Source organism: Canis aureus, chromosome 35, assembly GCF_053574225.1.
Source record: "Canis aureus isolate CA01 chromosome 35, VMU_Caureus_v.1.0, whole genome shotgun sequence".
Lineage (NCBI taxonomy): Eukaryota > Metazoa > Chordata > Mammalia > Carnivora > Canidae > Canis > Canis aureus.
In genome coordinates this window covers 25,067,465-25,080,305 of record NC_135645.1, presented here as the reverse complement: position 1 = coordinate 25,080,305, position 12,841 = coordinate 25,067,465, and the positions used below count along the sequence as shown (strand labels likewise).

Genomic DNA, 12,841 nt, shown 5'->3' with positions numbered 1-12,841 from the left:
TAGATACATCCTTCTGTAATATATCCATTCAGAGAACAAAAACTCAGATCAGCGTGGAAGGTTTGGGGGAGGAGTGGATTTATCTAATTTTGGTAAATTTATCTAATTTATCTAATTTCAGCTTTCCATCAAAACTTGTTTCACATCCTTGTATAAACCAAATTTCCTCTCTGTACTTCTCTCATTCTCCCAGTAATAAGGATAACATCTTCTTTTCTCAAACAAGTGCCATAGCAACTAAAGAGAAAAATAGTTTTGGGGCACCTGGGTGGCTCAATTAGGTTAAGCATCCACCTTCGGCTCAGGTCATGATCTCAGGTTCCTGGGATGGAGCCCGGCATGGAATGCTCTGCTCAGCAGGAGCCTGCTTCTCCCTCTCTGTGTTCTCTCTCTCACTCTCTCTCAAATAAATAGATAAATAAATAAGTAAATAAATACATCTTTTTTTCAAAAAAGAGAGAAAACTAGTTTTCAAACAAAACTTTGAGTATATGGAAGAAATCCTCTGGGTTCCATCAAAAATTTTGCAGTTAACATAAAAAAATTTACAATTAATTAAGATTGCAATTAATTTTGCAATTGACATCTTTGGCATGTTTTCACTTCCAGTCTTCATCTTCCTCATCTGTCAATGTAAGGCCAGGCTAACTGATTGTCCATTGATTGCTTATTTTGTACCAGGTTCCATGGAGAGCATTTATCATATGTTATTATTTTACCTTGTATTCGCGATAATGCTGTATGAAAGGAATTCTAACTATTTTATAGATGAAGAAGCAGATACAGGAAGTAACTTGCCCAGCACGTGGTGTAGCTAGTCAATGATAGAACCTGAATTCAAACCCTCATTCATTTGTTCTAAAGTCTTCGTTCTATGTGCCATGATATGTTATCACCTACTTGAGCTCTGTGCTCCCTAAACTACTATTCCTTCAGGTTCTAGTTCTGAGCCATGAAACTATTTCATTTCATTGCAAGAACATCATTGGTAAATTGTTATTGCTGGCTTTATACATAATAAAAATAGTATTTCTTAATATTTTGTAGCAATTGTTATGCTGTGAATGGTGGAGAAAAAAAATATCAAGAAGCTTCATCTTCTTTGACTTTTTCTTCCAAAGATTTTTCTAACTAAAAGAAAGGTTTTCTTCTTATTTTGAAGATCCCTCCAAGTAGAGAGTGTACAGCCTCCCTCAGAAGACCATCCTTACTCTTGGGAGAAAGTTTTTATCCGTCTGTGGCTCCCTTCTATTTTGATTAATTGTCAGTACTTTAGAGTGTATTTGATCATTGTTTCCTATTCTCTCATGAGGGGAAATAGTAGAACAGGATGCACTTAGGGGGAATTACAAAAATATTGTATTGAGACACCACAAGGAATGTTAATTCCTTCTTTCAATCACTGTTTAAGGGGTTGTCTGTACAGATTAAAATTAGAAGGAATGAAATGTCCATAGATGGACAGATGAGGAGCCCAAGTCTTACATAAAAGTGTTCTTCATTATCTATTCTTCTTGTTTTTTTGAAAATTTTTTCATGTGATGAGAACTTGTAAGATCTTCTCTTTTAACAACTTTCAAATATGCAGTATGGTATTAGTAACTACATCCCATGTACGTTACATCCCATGACTTATTTATTTTATAACTTGAAGTTTGTACGTTTTGACCTATTTAGCACACCCTCCACCCCCCATCACTGGCAACCACCAATCTGTGCTCTGTTGGCTATGCCTTCTTCTCTTCTTTTAAATAACAAAAATTCAATATAATCTGTGCCTGCTTTTTTGCCCTTGGAGAAATAACACTTAAGGAAGAGGGTGGAGAGGAAGGAAAGGTAGCTCAAACTGATAATTAACTGATTTAATCGCAAATTATCTAATGTGCTTATTAATAAGAATTATCTTTTCCATATGTGCTGCCCCAGAAAATGAAACATGTCTTGTCCATCATGATTTTCCTATCAGCTAAACACTCAGTGAAAGGGAAGAAACATTTGTAAAGATAGTACAGTAATTTTTTTAAAAATTAGAAATGAATGAGAATTTGTAGACCTCTTTTTTAACTTTGGCAAAGCTATTATAAATAGCATTTTTTAAAACCGTCTGGCTAAAGCAAAACAAATGTTTCCTGTCAGTATGGAAAAAGAAATTCCTGTCTAAAATTGTGTTATCGTGTTATCTGGCTTTTAGTCCACTTAATTAAGAAAGCTGTTAAATGTCATGCTTCATGTCATCAAATGCCCTTTTTAAAACTGATTTCAATTTTTCATGAGTACATTCCAGTTTTGTGTTTTCACATTTAATCCTTTATGGTTTTTTTTTTAAGTAAAGTCACCATTTTTAAAAGTCAAAGATACACTAGTCTTGCCATAATTACTTTTTACACATCAGAGTTTTAAAAATACCCTAATAGAGAAATACATTGAGGACTAAGTCATCTACTAAAATATAACACAGCTTCACACATCTCATTAGTACTTAATTTAAAAAAAAAAAAAAGATATGGAGACTGCTTGAGCTGAGTTGAGCTACATTAAGTCTAACCCTCTAATTTTTCACATAAAAAAAAAAAAAAAAAAAACAAAGCTCAGAACTTGAATGAAATGAAGTTACAAGGTTGGTGGCAGGGAGCCGAGTTTCTTTCTGCAAAGCCAGTGGATTTGCTTCACAACTACACTCTTCAAAAAATATTTATTAAGCAGCTACTATGTGCTAGATACTGTGTTTAGGTTCTGATGGTACAAAAGTAAACAACACGGGGCGTCCAGTCTGAAGAAGCTTATAATCTAATGAGAGAGTAAATCAATAAATTGATGATAAGTAAGTTTTAAGATTGTTACCTAAAGTTTTTAGGTTGTCAAGGTCAATGGGTTGTTGACAGGATTCAGTTCCTGTGGGCTGTTGGATTGAGGTCCTCAGTTTCTTGTTGACTATTATCCAAAGGCTACCTTAAATATCTTCCCAACAAGGCTGCTTCTTTTGTCAAAGAATGCAAGTCAAAAAGGTAACAGAGAAAGTCTGCTAACAAGATGGATTGACAGATAATTGGGGGGCTATCCTAGAGTTTATCTGCCACATAATTCTACAGTGAAACATGATACATGCTGTGAAAGAGAAAGGCACAGGAGCAGTGGGACCAGAGGGACTAGGCTCTGAACCAGACTAAGGAGGCTGAGCTTCATTTGAGTTGGATTTAAAGGATTAGGAGTTATCAGATCAATGAAGAAGGAATGAAAGTGATTCTGGACAGGAACGGGCTCTATAAATGCATAGCATAGACTCCTCTTGGAGAAAGTAAGGCTCAGAGACATTAAGCACATGGTAAATATTCAATAAACATTGAAGGAATGAATAAAATGCCTCTGTAGCACTAGAAGTGAGATTCCACTCTAATATGCCACATGATAACCGTATAAGTCCATTTCCATCTCTTTAAGAAAGATAGGAAAGAGAAAATGACAAGTGTTAGGAGATAGAAGGAAGATATGCTTTATAGTATGAAGAATTCTAGAGAAAGTCAGAAACAAATGGAAAAGAAACAGAAAGCTTAGATTTCAATTTTAAGACCAGAGCCTATCTGGTCTCTAGTATCTACGTAAAGAAATAAAAATAAATAAGGAAATTGCTGTGATGTCATATTAGCTCTTTGGGGGCAGTGAGGGGGGAGGGGTGGAATGCTTTACAGGAACATAAGGTAATAATGAAACTTTTACAAATAGTTCTGTTGGGATCCCTGGGTGGCACAGCGGTTTGGCACCTGCCTTTGGCCCAGGGCGCGATCCTGGAGACCCGGGATCGAATCCCACGTCAGGCTCCCGGTGCATGGAGCCTGCTTCTCCCTCTGCCTCTCTCTCTCTCTCTCTCTCTCTCTCTCTCTCTGTGACTATCATAAATAAATATTTAAAAAAAAATTAAAAAAAAAAAAAAAAGAAGGACAAATAGTTCTGTCACTCCATTCCAGGAGGAAAAAAAAAGTTTCCAGACCATTTTCAAGCTCACCAAAATCCTGTACAGTTTCTGACTCAAAAACATAATACATCATTTCTAGAACCCAAGACAAGAGATCGTTATAGTTCACTTGTTTAAGTCAGACTTAGCTTTTTTGCCTTGATATGCTATAGATGATAGAGAGGTAGACAGATTGTATTTCAGTTGAAGAGCACATTTTTCAAATGAGGTTTAAAAAAGTATCAGCACTTACATTAGCAGTAATTACCTAAAAGACAAATATTTTTAAGTCATAGCGATTATAGAAAGTTTTTTGAACCAAAAATTGAATGATAATGACCATATCTCTTTGCATGTCAAATATGATTACATTCAATATATTGAGTGGGACTACACATTTATGACCCTTCCATTCATATAAAGTCAGACCTAACAGTCAAAGTTGGTCATCCTGTTGTCCAGTGGTGATAGAAAATCACACTTGGTGCCAGCTTTCAGAGAGAAAGCAGAGGGCTCAAAGAGTCCATTGGTGAAGACACCCTCTTTTTACTGCCTCTTGGGATGCTGGATTGTTTGCCTTCTTTCCTTCATCCGTTGTGGCACATGCAATCTTTTCTGGTGTGTGTGTGTATGTGTGTGGCCGTGAGAGAGAGAGAGAGAAATACTGTGTAAATGGGTGTAGAGAGAAGTTTAAAAAGTATAATTCCTTTCTGCCAATTCTCTACACATGTGCAACAGAACCAAAATCCTTAAAGACAAAAATTTTTTCAAGAATATGGAGCATGGACCAGTGGGAAGGAAGATAATGTCAAAGGAATATGAATAACATTATTTTTAAAATATGAAAAAATAAAGGTAATAATTAAGACGTGATATCAAAATATTCTTTGAGAGTATTATAGAAAAGACAAAATCTTCAGATGCTTTAAGGTTCAGAAACATTTTTAAATTTGTTTCAATGAGAGGATGTTCTAAGGTAGCAAACTGACATTTTGATTATGTCCGCCAAATTTTGAAAGAACTATGCATTCTATCATCTAGATTATCTCTCCTAAACTTGCTACAAATGAAAAAAGCAGGATTTGGGGAACCTTAGTTATTCAGTTGATTTTCTATAAAACACATTAATTGAATTAGTGTGAATTATATGAACTACTTAGTGTGAACTAATTAGTGTGAATGAATTAATGTGAACTAAATATATGGAGTTATCCACTTTAGAGTCTGAGAGCTTTTAATAGAGAAAAGACACAAGTAAGTAATCTAGAAATGGTAAAACCTAGAAGGTTCTGGAGAAGCAAATATGAAACGAACTAATCCATAGGGAGTCTCCGTAGCTCAGAGCAGGAAATTTACTTAATAACTCCTGCATTTTCAAAAAAAGATTACTGAAAAACTATTCACTATTTCACTGTCTAAATTTCCTAGACAACATCACTTCTTTTATGGAAAAAATATTACTTCGATTCATAGGGAAGATTTTGGTACTTCCATTAAATGTGTATTAAAACTGCTCATCCCTGATTTCCATGTTTTCTTAACTCCTATTTTCCATCTCTTCAATCTGTCTTCAGATTCCATTTTGGGTGCTTTCTTCATGCCTTTGGTTTACCTAGTGCTTTGTTTAACCCATCTCTTGAGCTCTTATTTTAATAACACATAAAAATAACTATAACATATGTGTAAGAATGCTTAAAGAATAATAATACCATGAACACCCATATATTAAATATCTAGTTTTAACATGGACCGTTACCAATGCAAAGCTTTGGAGCCAAATTCAATCTGTGTGCCTCTCTGGTCTCTTCTCTCTCTTCTTCCCAAAGGTAGCAAATTCTATGCTTATCATTTATTTTTATTTATGATTTTATCCTTCCTGCTATACTCATTTTAAGCCTCTTTTAGATAATTATGCTATCAATAGTTTATCTAATAGAATTCTTCCATTAGCTGCATCAACTAACTCTTAAGTAGTGAGTTCCTGCCTGTGACTTGTAATTTCCATCTGTGAACTGGACCTCAGAGAAAGCTGCCTCTCAAGTCCATGCCAATTATAACATGAAGTGTGGAGATTCCTTTTGGAGAATAGCTTTGCTTTTCCTCTGCTGGAGCTCTACAAGTTTCACCAGTTCTACCCCAGCTTTACCTTAGACACTAAAGGTGTGTTTCTGCACTACTTGGATCATTCAAATTCAGGGCCCACATGCAGCCTAGACTGGACTTCCAATTTCCACAGTTCCTTCCACTCATGGCTCAGAGTAGATGATCTGTTTCCACGCTACATCATCATGCTACCTACCAGGCCTGTCTCTGGACCAGAGTGTGCTATCTCCCTTCATGAAGTGAACAAACTATTTCCAGATATATTTCCCCATTGTACAAAGAGCTTTAGACATTAGCTGTCTGTATCCGTGCAACTGCCTTTAACCTGCCTGGCATCAACCACCACTCATCACAATGACTTAAGTTCTCTCCATTTCCTGCTACTTAGAGATACTCAGTTCTGGCATTTGAACTCAGCTTTATAGCTAATATTTTTAAATTTATTTTGTGGTTGGCATTATTATGTATTTCTAGTTAGAAGATACCTCTCTTACATCTGCTTAGTCAACCAACGTTTCCAGAAATCAATATTATAGGTGAAAAAGTAAATTCGGGGATTTTTGTAGGATTTTGCTCAATACTTTATTGAAGTCATGCTTTGTGAATGAGAAGTAGATTTACTTCTTTGAAATATCAAACTCTTGTTTCTGTTGACTCTTCTGTTTTTCATAAACTTTTTTTAACATTTAAGAAATACTTTGTTGTGAAAAATGATATAAGATCATAAGTCTATTTAACTTACTACATGTGATTAGTAGATGGGCAACACATAGTTTAATATCACTTATTCTGGCAGATAAAATATGAGGGAGAAGGGCTTGCTTACTCTTCTTAAAAGTTAAAATCTTTAAATCTTCTACTAAAAAGAGATCTGAGTGAATTTTCAGACTCAGATATTAGGCACATCCTTCTTCCTTTCAAAAGCCATATGAAACTACCACCCATGAAACTGTCTAAGTCATTCTAAATATCTTTATATATCAAAATAATTTTTGCCTTAGGTGTGACTAACGTGTATTTATCACCATATTAATCAACTTCCTTATTATTAGTCCTTAACGAAAATATGTAAAAGTAAATTTTGAAAAACGTTAGTTTGAGAGAAAATATATTTTCTTGTTTTTATTATTATTTTATTTTATTGCCCTCTGGTTTTGAGGCAATTATTGATTTGGATGTATTTCTCTTAAAAATCTCATTTCATGTGCCATTTTTAAAGAAGTAGCAGAGCATATATGTTAAGATTCCCTTCTGAAAAAACAAATAATAAATAAATAAATAAGATTTCTACTTCTGAAAAAATAAAATATAAATAAATAAATAAATAAATAAATAGATTTCCCACTTCTGGAGTCAGATTGCCTATGTTTCAAATCAGCCTCCACCACTTACTATGAATTGTGTTACCATAGGCAAGGTTTTTAATCTCTATGTACCTCAGATTCTACATCTGAACAGTAGGGATTATGCTGCTGATGATAATAGTGCCCACCACATAGGGTTGTTTTATAAGGACTAAATGAATCAATACACATAAAGCACTTAGAAGAGCCCTTAGTTTATGTTATTGTTATTATTATATTTCAAATTTCCATGAAGCTTTTTGCACAAGCATCTCTAAGATGTTCGTAGCCATAACCTAGCCTAATGATTTCATGGTTTAATGGGAAAATCTCAAGGCACCGTATCTTGAGACTTATAGAAACAATCCTATGCTATCACTTTTCATGATCTCTTGCTTTTTTCATGAATGGATTCCTTAAAGGTAATGAATCCAAATAAACCTGCCTTTTTTTCCATCAAAACCCTTTGTTGAGCCTGTTTACAGGAAATCTTTCGGGCATGGAGGGAGCTGAGGCAACAGAAGAACCCTTCAGCTTTATAGCCAGAGAGGGCCCTCACCCCCACCCCTACTGGTCCTGTGGGCCAAGATAAACATGCTTGGCAAGGAGTGCCTTGCTCACTCCACCCTGTCAACTCCGAGGTGAAGGTTTTGAACTGTGGTATTGCTACTCCACCCAACTTATGTTCCATTTTTAATATACCTTTGTGATAAAATGTATTGTATCCATTTAAAAAAAAAAGTCTTGAAGGTGTGGCTGACCAAAAGGAAAGCAATATCCTGCCACTGCCTCAGACATGAAAGGCACTCTAGCACCAGCTCATGGCCCACCCTCTCTACTTGGCTGTACAGCTCAGGCTCCACATTTTGTTCAACAACATTCACATACCTCGCCACCTGGGAAAATGCCATAAATTGTCCCAGTCATGTGTGCCCTGGCAAACACCCAGGGGTATCACTGGGCTCCCAATAGCCAATCACAGAAAGAATATCAGCACACCTTGCTTTCTTCAACAAATGTCTTGCTACAACTGCATGAAAATAAAATGTAAGTTATTGCTACAACTGCATGAAAATAAAATGTAAGTTAAATCACTTCTTAAATGCATTAAGAATTTTCTGCTTAATGAATACTGCAGAAGACTATTTACTGAATAATAAAATTCCCTTGTAAAGTACTCGTACCCTAGTTTATCTGTTTTCATGCTTAGAGTTTTGTAATCTGATTTTCCTTTAAAGCATGATGTGACAATGACATTAGTTTCTCCACTGTTGGTATCACATAATCTTTGGGTGCTCAGTTTTCTTTGGGGGAATATTCAGGCACAAGATTCAGCAGCCTCTGCAAGTCCCTTCAGGCTCAAAATGCAGTCTTCCTAAGGCAGCCTAGTTAGAGGAATGTCCTTTAATTTGGTTATTCTTTCTGAGTTATCACTTGCTCTGTAGTCTGGGGGAGTTTGTGCTTTCCTCTATCAGTTAGTCAGACAGCTCCACCTGATACTTCACTGGCCTAAATGCCTTGAGGACATGACAGAGAGAATTAGAACTATGATAAGCTGACATCCTAAAGCTCCCTCCAAAATCTCCTTCCATGGCTATCTTTCCTGCTTTGTTTTTGGCCCAGAGATGGAAAAAAAAAAAACGAAACAAAACTGTAAAGATCAGGAGTGCCTTTAACAATTTCATAGGTTGGGACCTTCTTTCTGGCTGATCCCAGTAACATAATATACTACATATGATATTTCATTATTTGCCATGAGCACCAGAGATGCACAAAGGGAAAGTTGTATTAACTCTTCTTCAGACACTGGGGAGAAAGCACCATAAGGTGGTTAGGTTACTTTCCCAAGCCATCCAGCTGGTTACTAATGAAGCTAAAGATGCTGAATTTTATGACAGAGTTACTAAGTTATGCTGTTTGATGTTGAAGTGTCTGACATCAGAGGTATTTTAGTTGATAACTTCCCCTGTTGTCCCCACTGAGTGTCACATTATTCACTCAAGGAGTTCATACATTCACCAACCCATCCTTGAATAATCTCAGAAACAAAAGGCAGCTGAAAAGGTAATATCTTAAGCATTAATGAGATATTGGAGGTGTAATCAGTTCACCCAAGCCACAGCCTCCAAACACAAACATAACTAGTAGTTTAACTCCCCCTGTGGCTAAAGAAATACTTCCATTAATGGAAATATTTGAAATCACAGAGATAAAAAGAATGTGTGATTCACATCAGTATTATTTATCTCATCTAACGACAAAAATAAATGTGATAATCAATATGAAACAGCTTGGCAAGCTTCAAAGAATAAAGAATCATTTTTGGCATTATTACTGGTTGTAAGAATAATAGCATTATAAACTATCAGCTGACATTAAAAAGATCATTAGAAGATATTATAAAACACTTTGTGCCAGTAAATAAGACAACGTATATGAAGGTATTGCCAAACTGACAAATTAAAAATAGGAAATCTGAATGGTTCAATATCATTAAGGAAATCAAACTTATTTTTATAAACCTTTCCACAAAAAAAATTCCACATCAAGATAGTTCACCTGTAAATTATCACAGAACTTAAAGGATAAATAACTCCAATCTAACACAAACACTTCCAGGGATAGAAAAAAAGGATAAGAGACACATCTGTGTTATTTATGAGCCCAGCATAATCTTGATGCCAAAACCTGACAAGGTTGTTATGAGAAAGAAAAATAGCAGACACATAGATGCAAAAATCATAAGCAATATTAGCTTGACCCTGTGGCCTCTGTTCCAGGAATACCAGGTGGATTATGATTCAAAAACCAATCAATGTGATTTATGACATTAACATTAAAAAGAAGAAAATTACATAATAAACAACAAATTCAGAAAAAGCAGTTGATAAAATTCAACACCCATTTTCTTAATCAGATAGCATACTTAGCAAAAGTTCTATAGCAAATATCCATATTTATGACTTTGGGGACAAAACAACAATGTCCATTATCACTATTTTTGTTTAAATTACACTGGAGGTCCTAGTCAGTACAACAAGACAAGGAACAGGAATAAAAGGTACAATCATTGAAAAGTAAAAAATAAATAAATAAATAAATAAATACATACTCTTCAATAAATAATTGAAAAGTAAAAAATTTTCATTATTCATTATTGCAATGAAGAAGTGCATTTATCAAGCTCATTGGGTGCAAGGGTCCAATATTCAAAAAGCGACTAGCTTCTATATACAAACATTAATCAAATAAAAAATGAAACTTTTTAAAAGATGCTGTTCACAATAGCATTGAAAACATCAATTTAGCAGGTACGTGCAAAGGAATTTAAAGAATAAGCATCGAGAAATGATGGGACCAGTGCCTCAAAACAGATCTAAAGTTCTTGTAAACATAACTAATTTTTAATAATTATTTTCTAAAACCAATGGCCAAATATTTTCTCCTCCTCCTCTCTTTTGTTATCTGCTACGTTTCTTAAAAGCAAGGTATCACGATTATTTGAAAATTCACCAGTGACTCCCTAATGATTGCAGAAAATAGAAATAGACTTCAGGAAACTTTTCATGGAAGCCACTGGTTTTAAGCTGGCTTCATGTCTTACAGGGAGAGTCCCAAAAGAGACTGAATTAATCCATGACAGGCACAGGTCACTCTGGCTCTCTTAGAAGTATAATTTTCCATTTAATCAGATAGCTTCTTCATACAGAACATCTTATAGTATGTCTCATGAAAATATACAAGGTGTCTAAAGAAGCAATTCTGAGCTAATAGAGAACTTCTGAATACCATCTCGAGCAAGTTCTAGAGTATTCAAATAGTATATGACTTTCTGATGAATACACTGGACACTGGGGCCTTCTGTACTTTTCCATACAGATCCGCACTCAGAACAGCTCCAACTGTCTATGGGAAGGGCCTGAAAGACAAAAGATCTAGGATTTGGCTATTGACACACAGAGCATAAATTAATTACCCAGAGTGTGTTGGCAGATAGATTTGAACTTAAGGACGTAGGACAATCTGCACAGGTTGCCAATGGTTTGTGCGTTGTGAAAAGAGAAAAACGAAATTAAAAAAAAAAAAAAAAAAAAAAACAACTCTTGCTGGCATAATTTACATTGGACCACAGGAGCACATTCCAGTCAATCCACTTCATAGACATGATCTCACTGGTCTCCCCAACATCCCTAGAAGGAAATGAGGGGGACAAGTGTGACTCCACCCTTTAGGCCAGAAGTCCCATCCTTCACTCCCACTTGTGGCTAAGAGTGGGTGGAACACATTTATACAGAGGAACAAATTACCATCTTCTTTGCTTTCTGGCCCCTTAACATGTGGGTGAACAAGTCTGCCTTCCACTGCTTGAGGCCACACAATTCCCAAAACAACTTGTCTGAAAGGTTGGGGACTGAGTCACTGGCCAGTGATAATTCTCAAACAACTGCTGGTTTGTTTCTCAATCATTGTTTGGCCTTGCTGACTTGGATTCAATACACCATGTAATGTAAGTGGCTGGGATGAAATTTTCCTTGTTGGCCTAAAGGAGGCTTTTCTTTTTTTTTCTGAAAAGTAGCTCCTTGCTGCTGCTGCTGCTGCTGCTGTTGTCATTATTGTTATGGTTGTTATTTGAGTATAGTTGACACACAATAATGCATTAGTGTTAGATGTACAACATGGTGATTCAACCTCTCCATGTGTTATGCTGTACTCACCACAAGTGTAACTACCACCTATCACCATGCAATACTATTACACTATCATTGACTATATTCCTTGTGCCGCGCCTTTTATTCCCAGGATATTCATTCCATGGAAGGGGAAGACAATAGTGAAATGGAAGGTGAAGCACTTTACACCTTTGCACTAGAGGCCATGTTGCTAGCACTATGCTCTTCTAGAAGATAAGACTGACCCTGGGAAAGTAAATAATTGGGCATTCAGAAGTTCTCCCAAATAGTAACCTAGATCTTCATTTTTCTGTTGTTATTGAGGTTTCTTTCTGTAACTATATCACCATTCGAAACTTCACTCCTCCTTTATGTGTGATTAAAAAAAAAATCTGTGCAGAATTGTTCAAATTCTCCATCAAAACAGCTACTAGTAATTGTAATGTTGATGAAAGGTCGTTGGGAAAGAGAAGAGTATGCCAACAAAAATTTATTGGAAAGTACTTTTCACATTAGGAAATACAAAATAATTTATCCAAAAACCAACTCCCTAGAATTCATGTTTGATCTCCTATTCTTAAAGATATGTTTGGATTTTTTTTTCCCACTACAAATGAAAATGCCCCAAATATTGAGGGATGAAAAGTACAGATCATTCTCCATATAAATGTTAACATACATACTCACTCTACTAACATATGGATATGTCTTACAGATATAGAACTCAGCAGCGTAGAGCAGTGTTCTGAGACGAGCACCATATGTGACATAATAAT

At 35.6% G+C, this 12,841-nt stretch overlaps 1 protein-coding gene and 1 long non-coding RNA gene across 9 annotated transcripts in view; one reads left to right on the top strand and one right to left on the bottom strand.

Annotated features, from left to right (window-relative positions):
• The window catches only part of COL8A1 (collagen type VIII alpha 1 chain), a 143,726-nt gene that overhangs the window by 26,383 nt on the left and 104,502 nt on the right, over positions 1–12,841 (top strand). The window lies entirely within an intron of this gene.
• LOC144305387 (uncharacterized) overlaps positions 1–12,841 on the bottom strand; it is a 99,472-nt gene that overhangs the window by 14,078 nt on the left and 72,553 nt on the right. Inside the window, exon 9 of one of the 8 annotated variants that reach the window (XR_013372423.1) lies at positions 8,325–8,425. The exons of 5 other annotated variants lie outside the window; for them this stretch is intronic. This is a non-coding gene — a long non-coding RNA (uncharacterized LOC144305387). Of the gene's footprint in view, positions 1–8,324; positions 8,426–10,674; positions 11,586–12,841 lie in introns of those variants that run through there. 2 more of the 8 variants (XR_013372420.1, XR_013372421.1) reach the window with 2 other exon arrangements.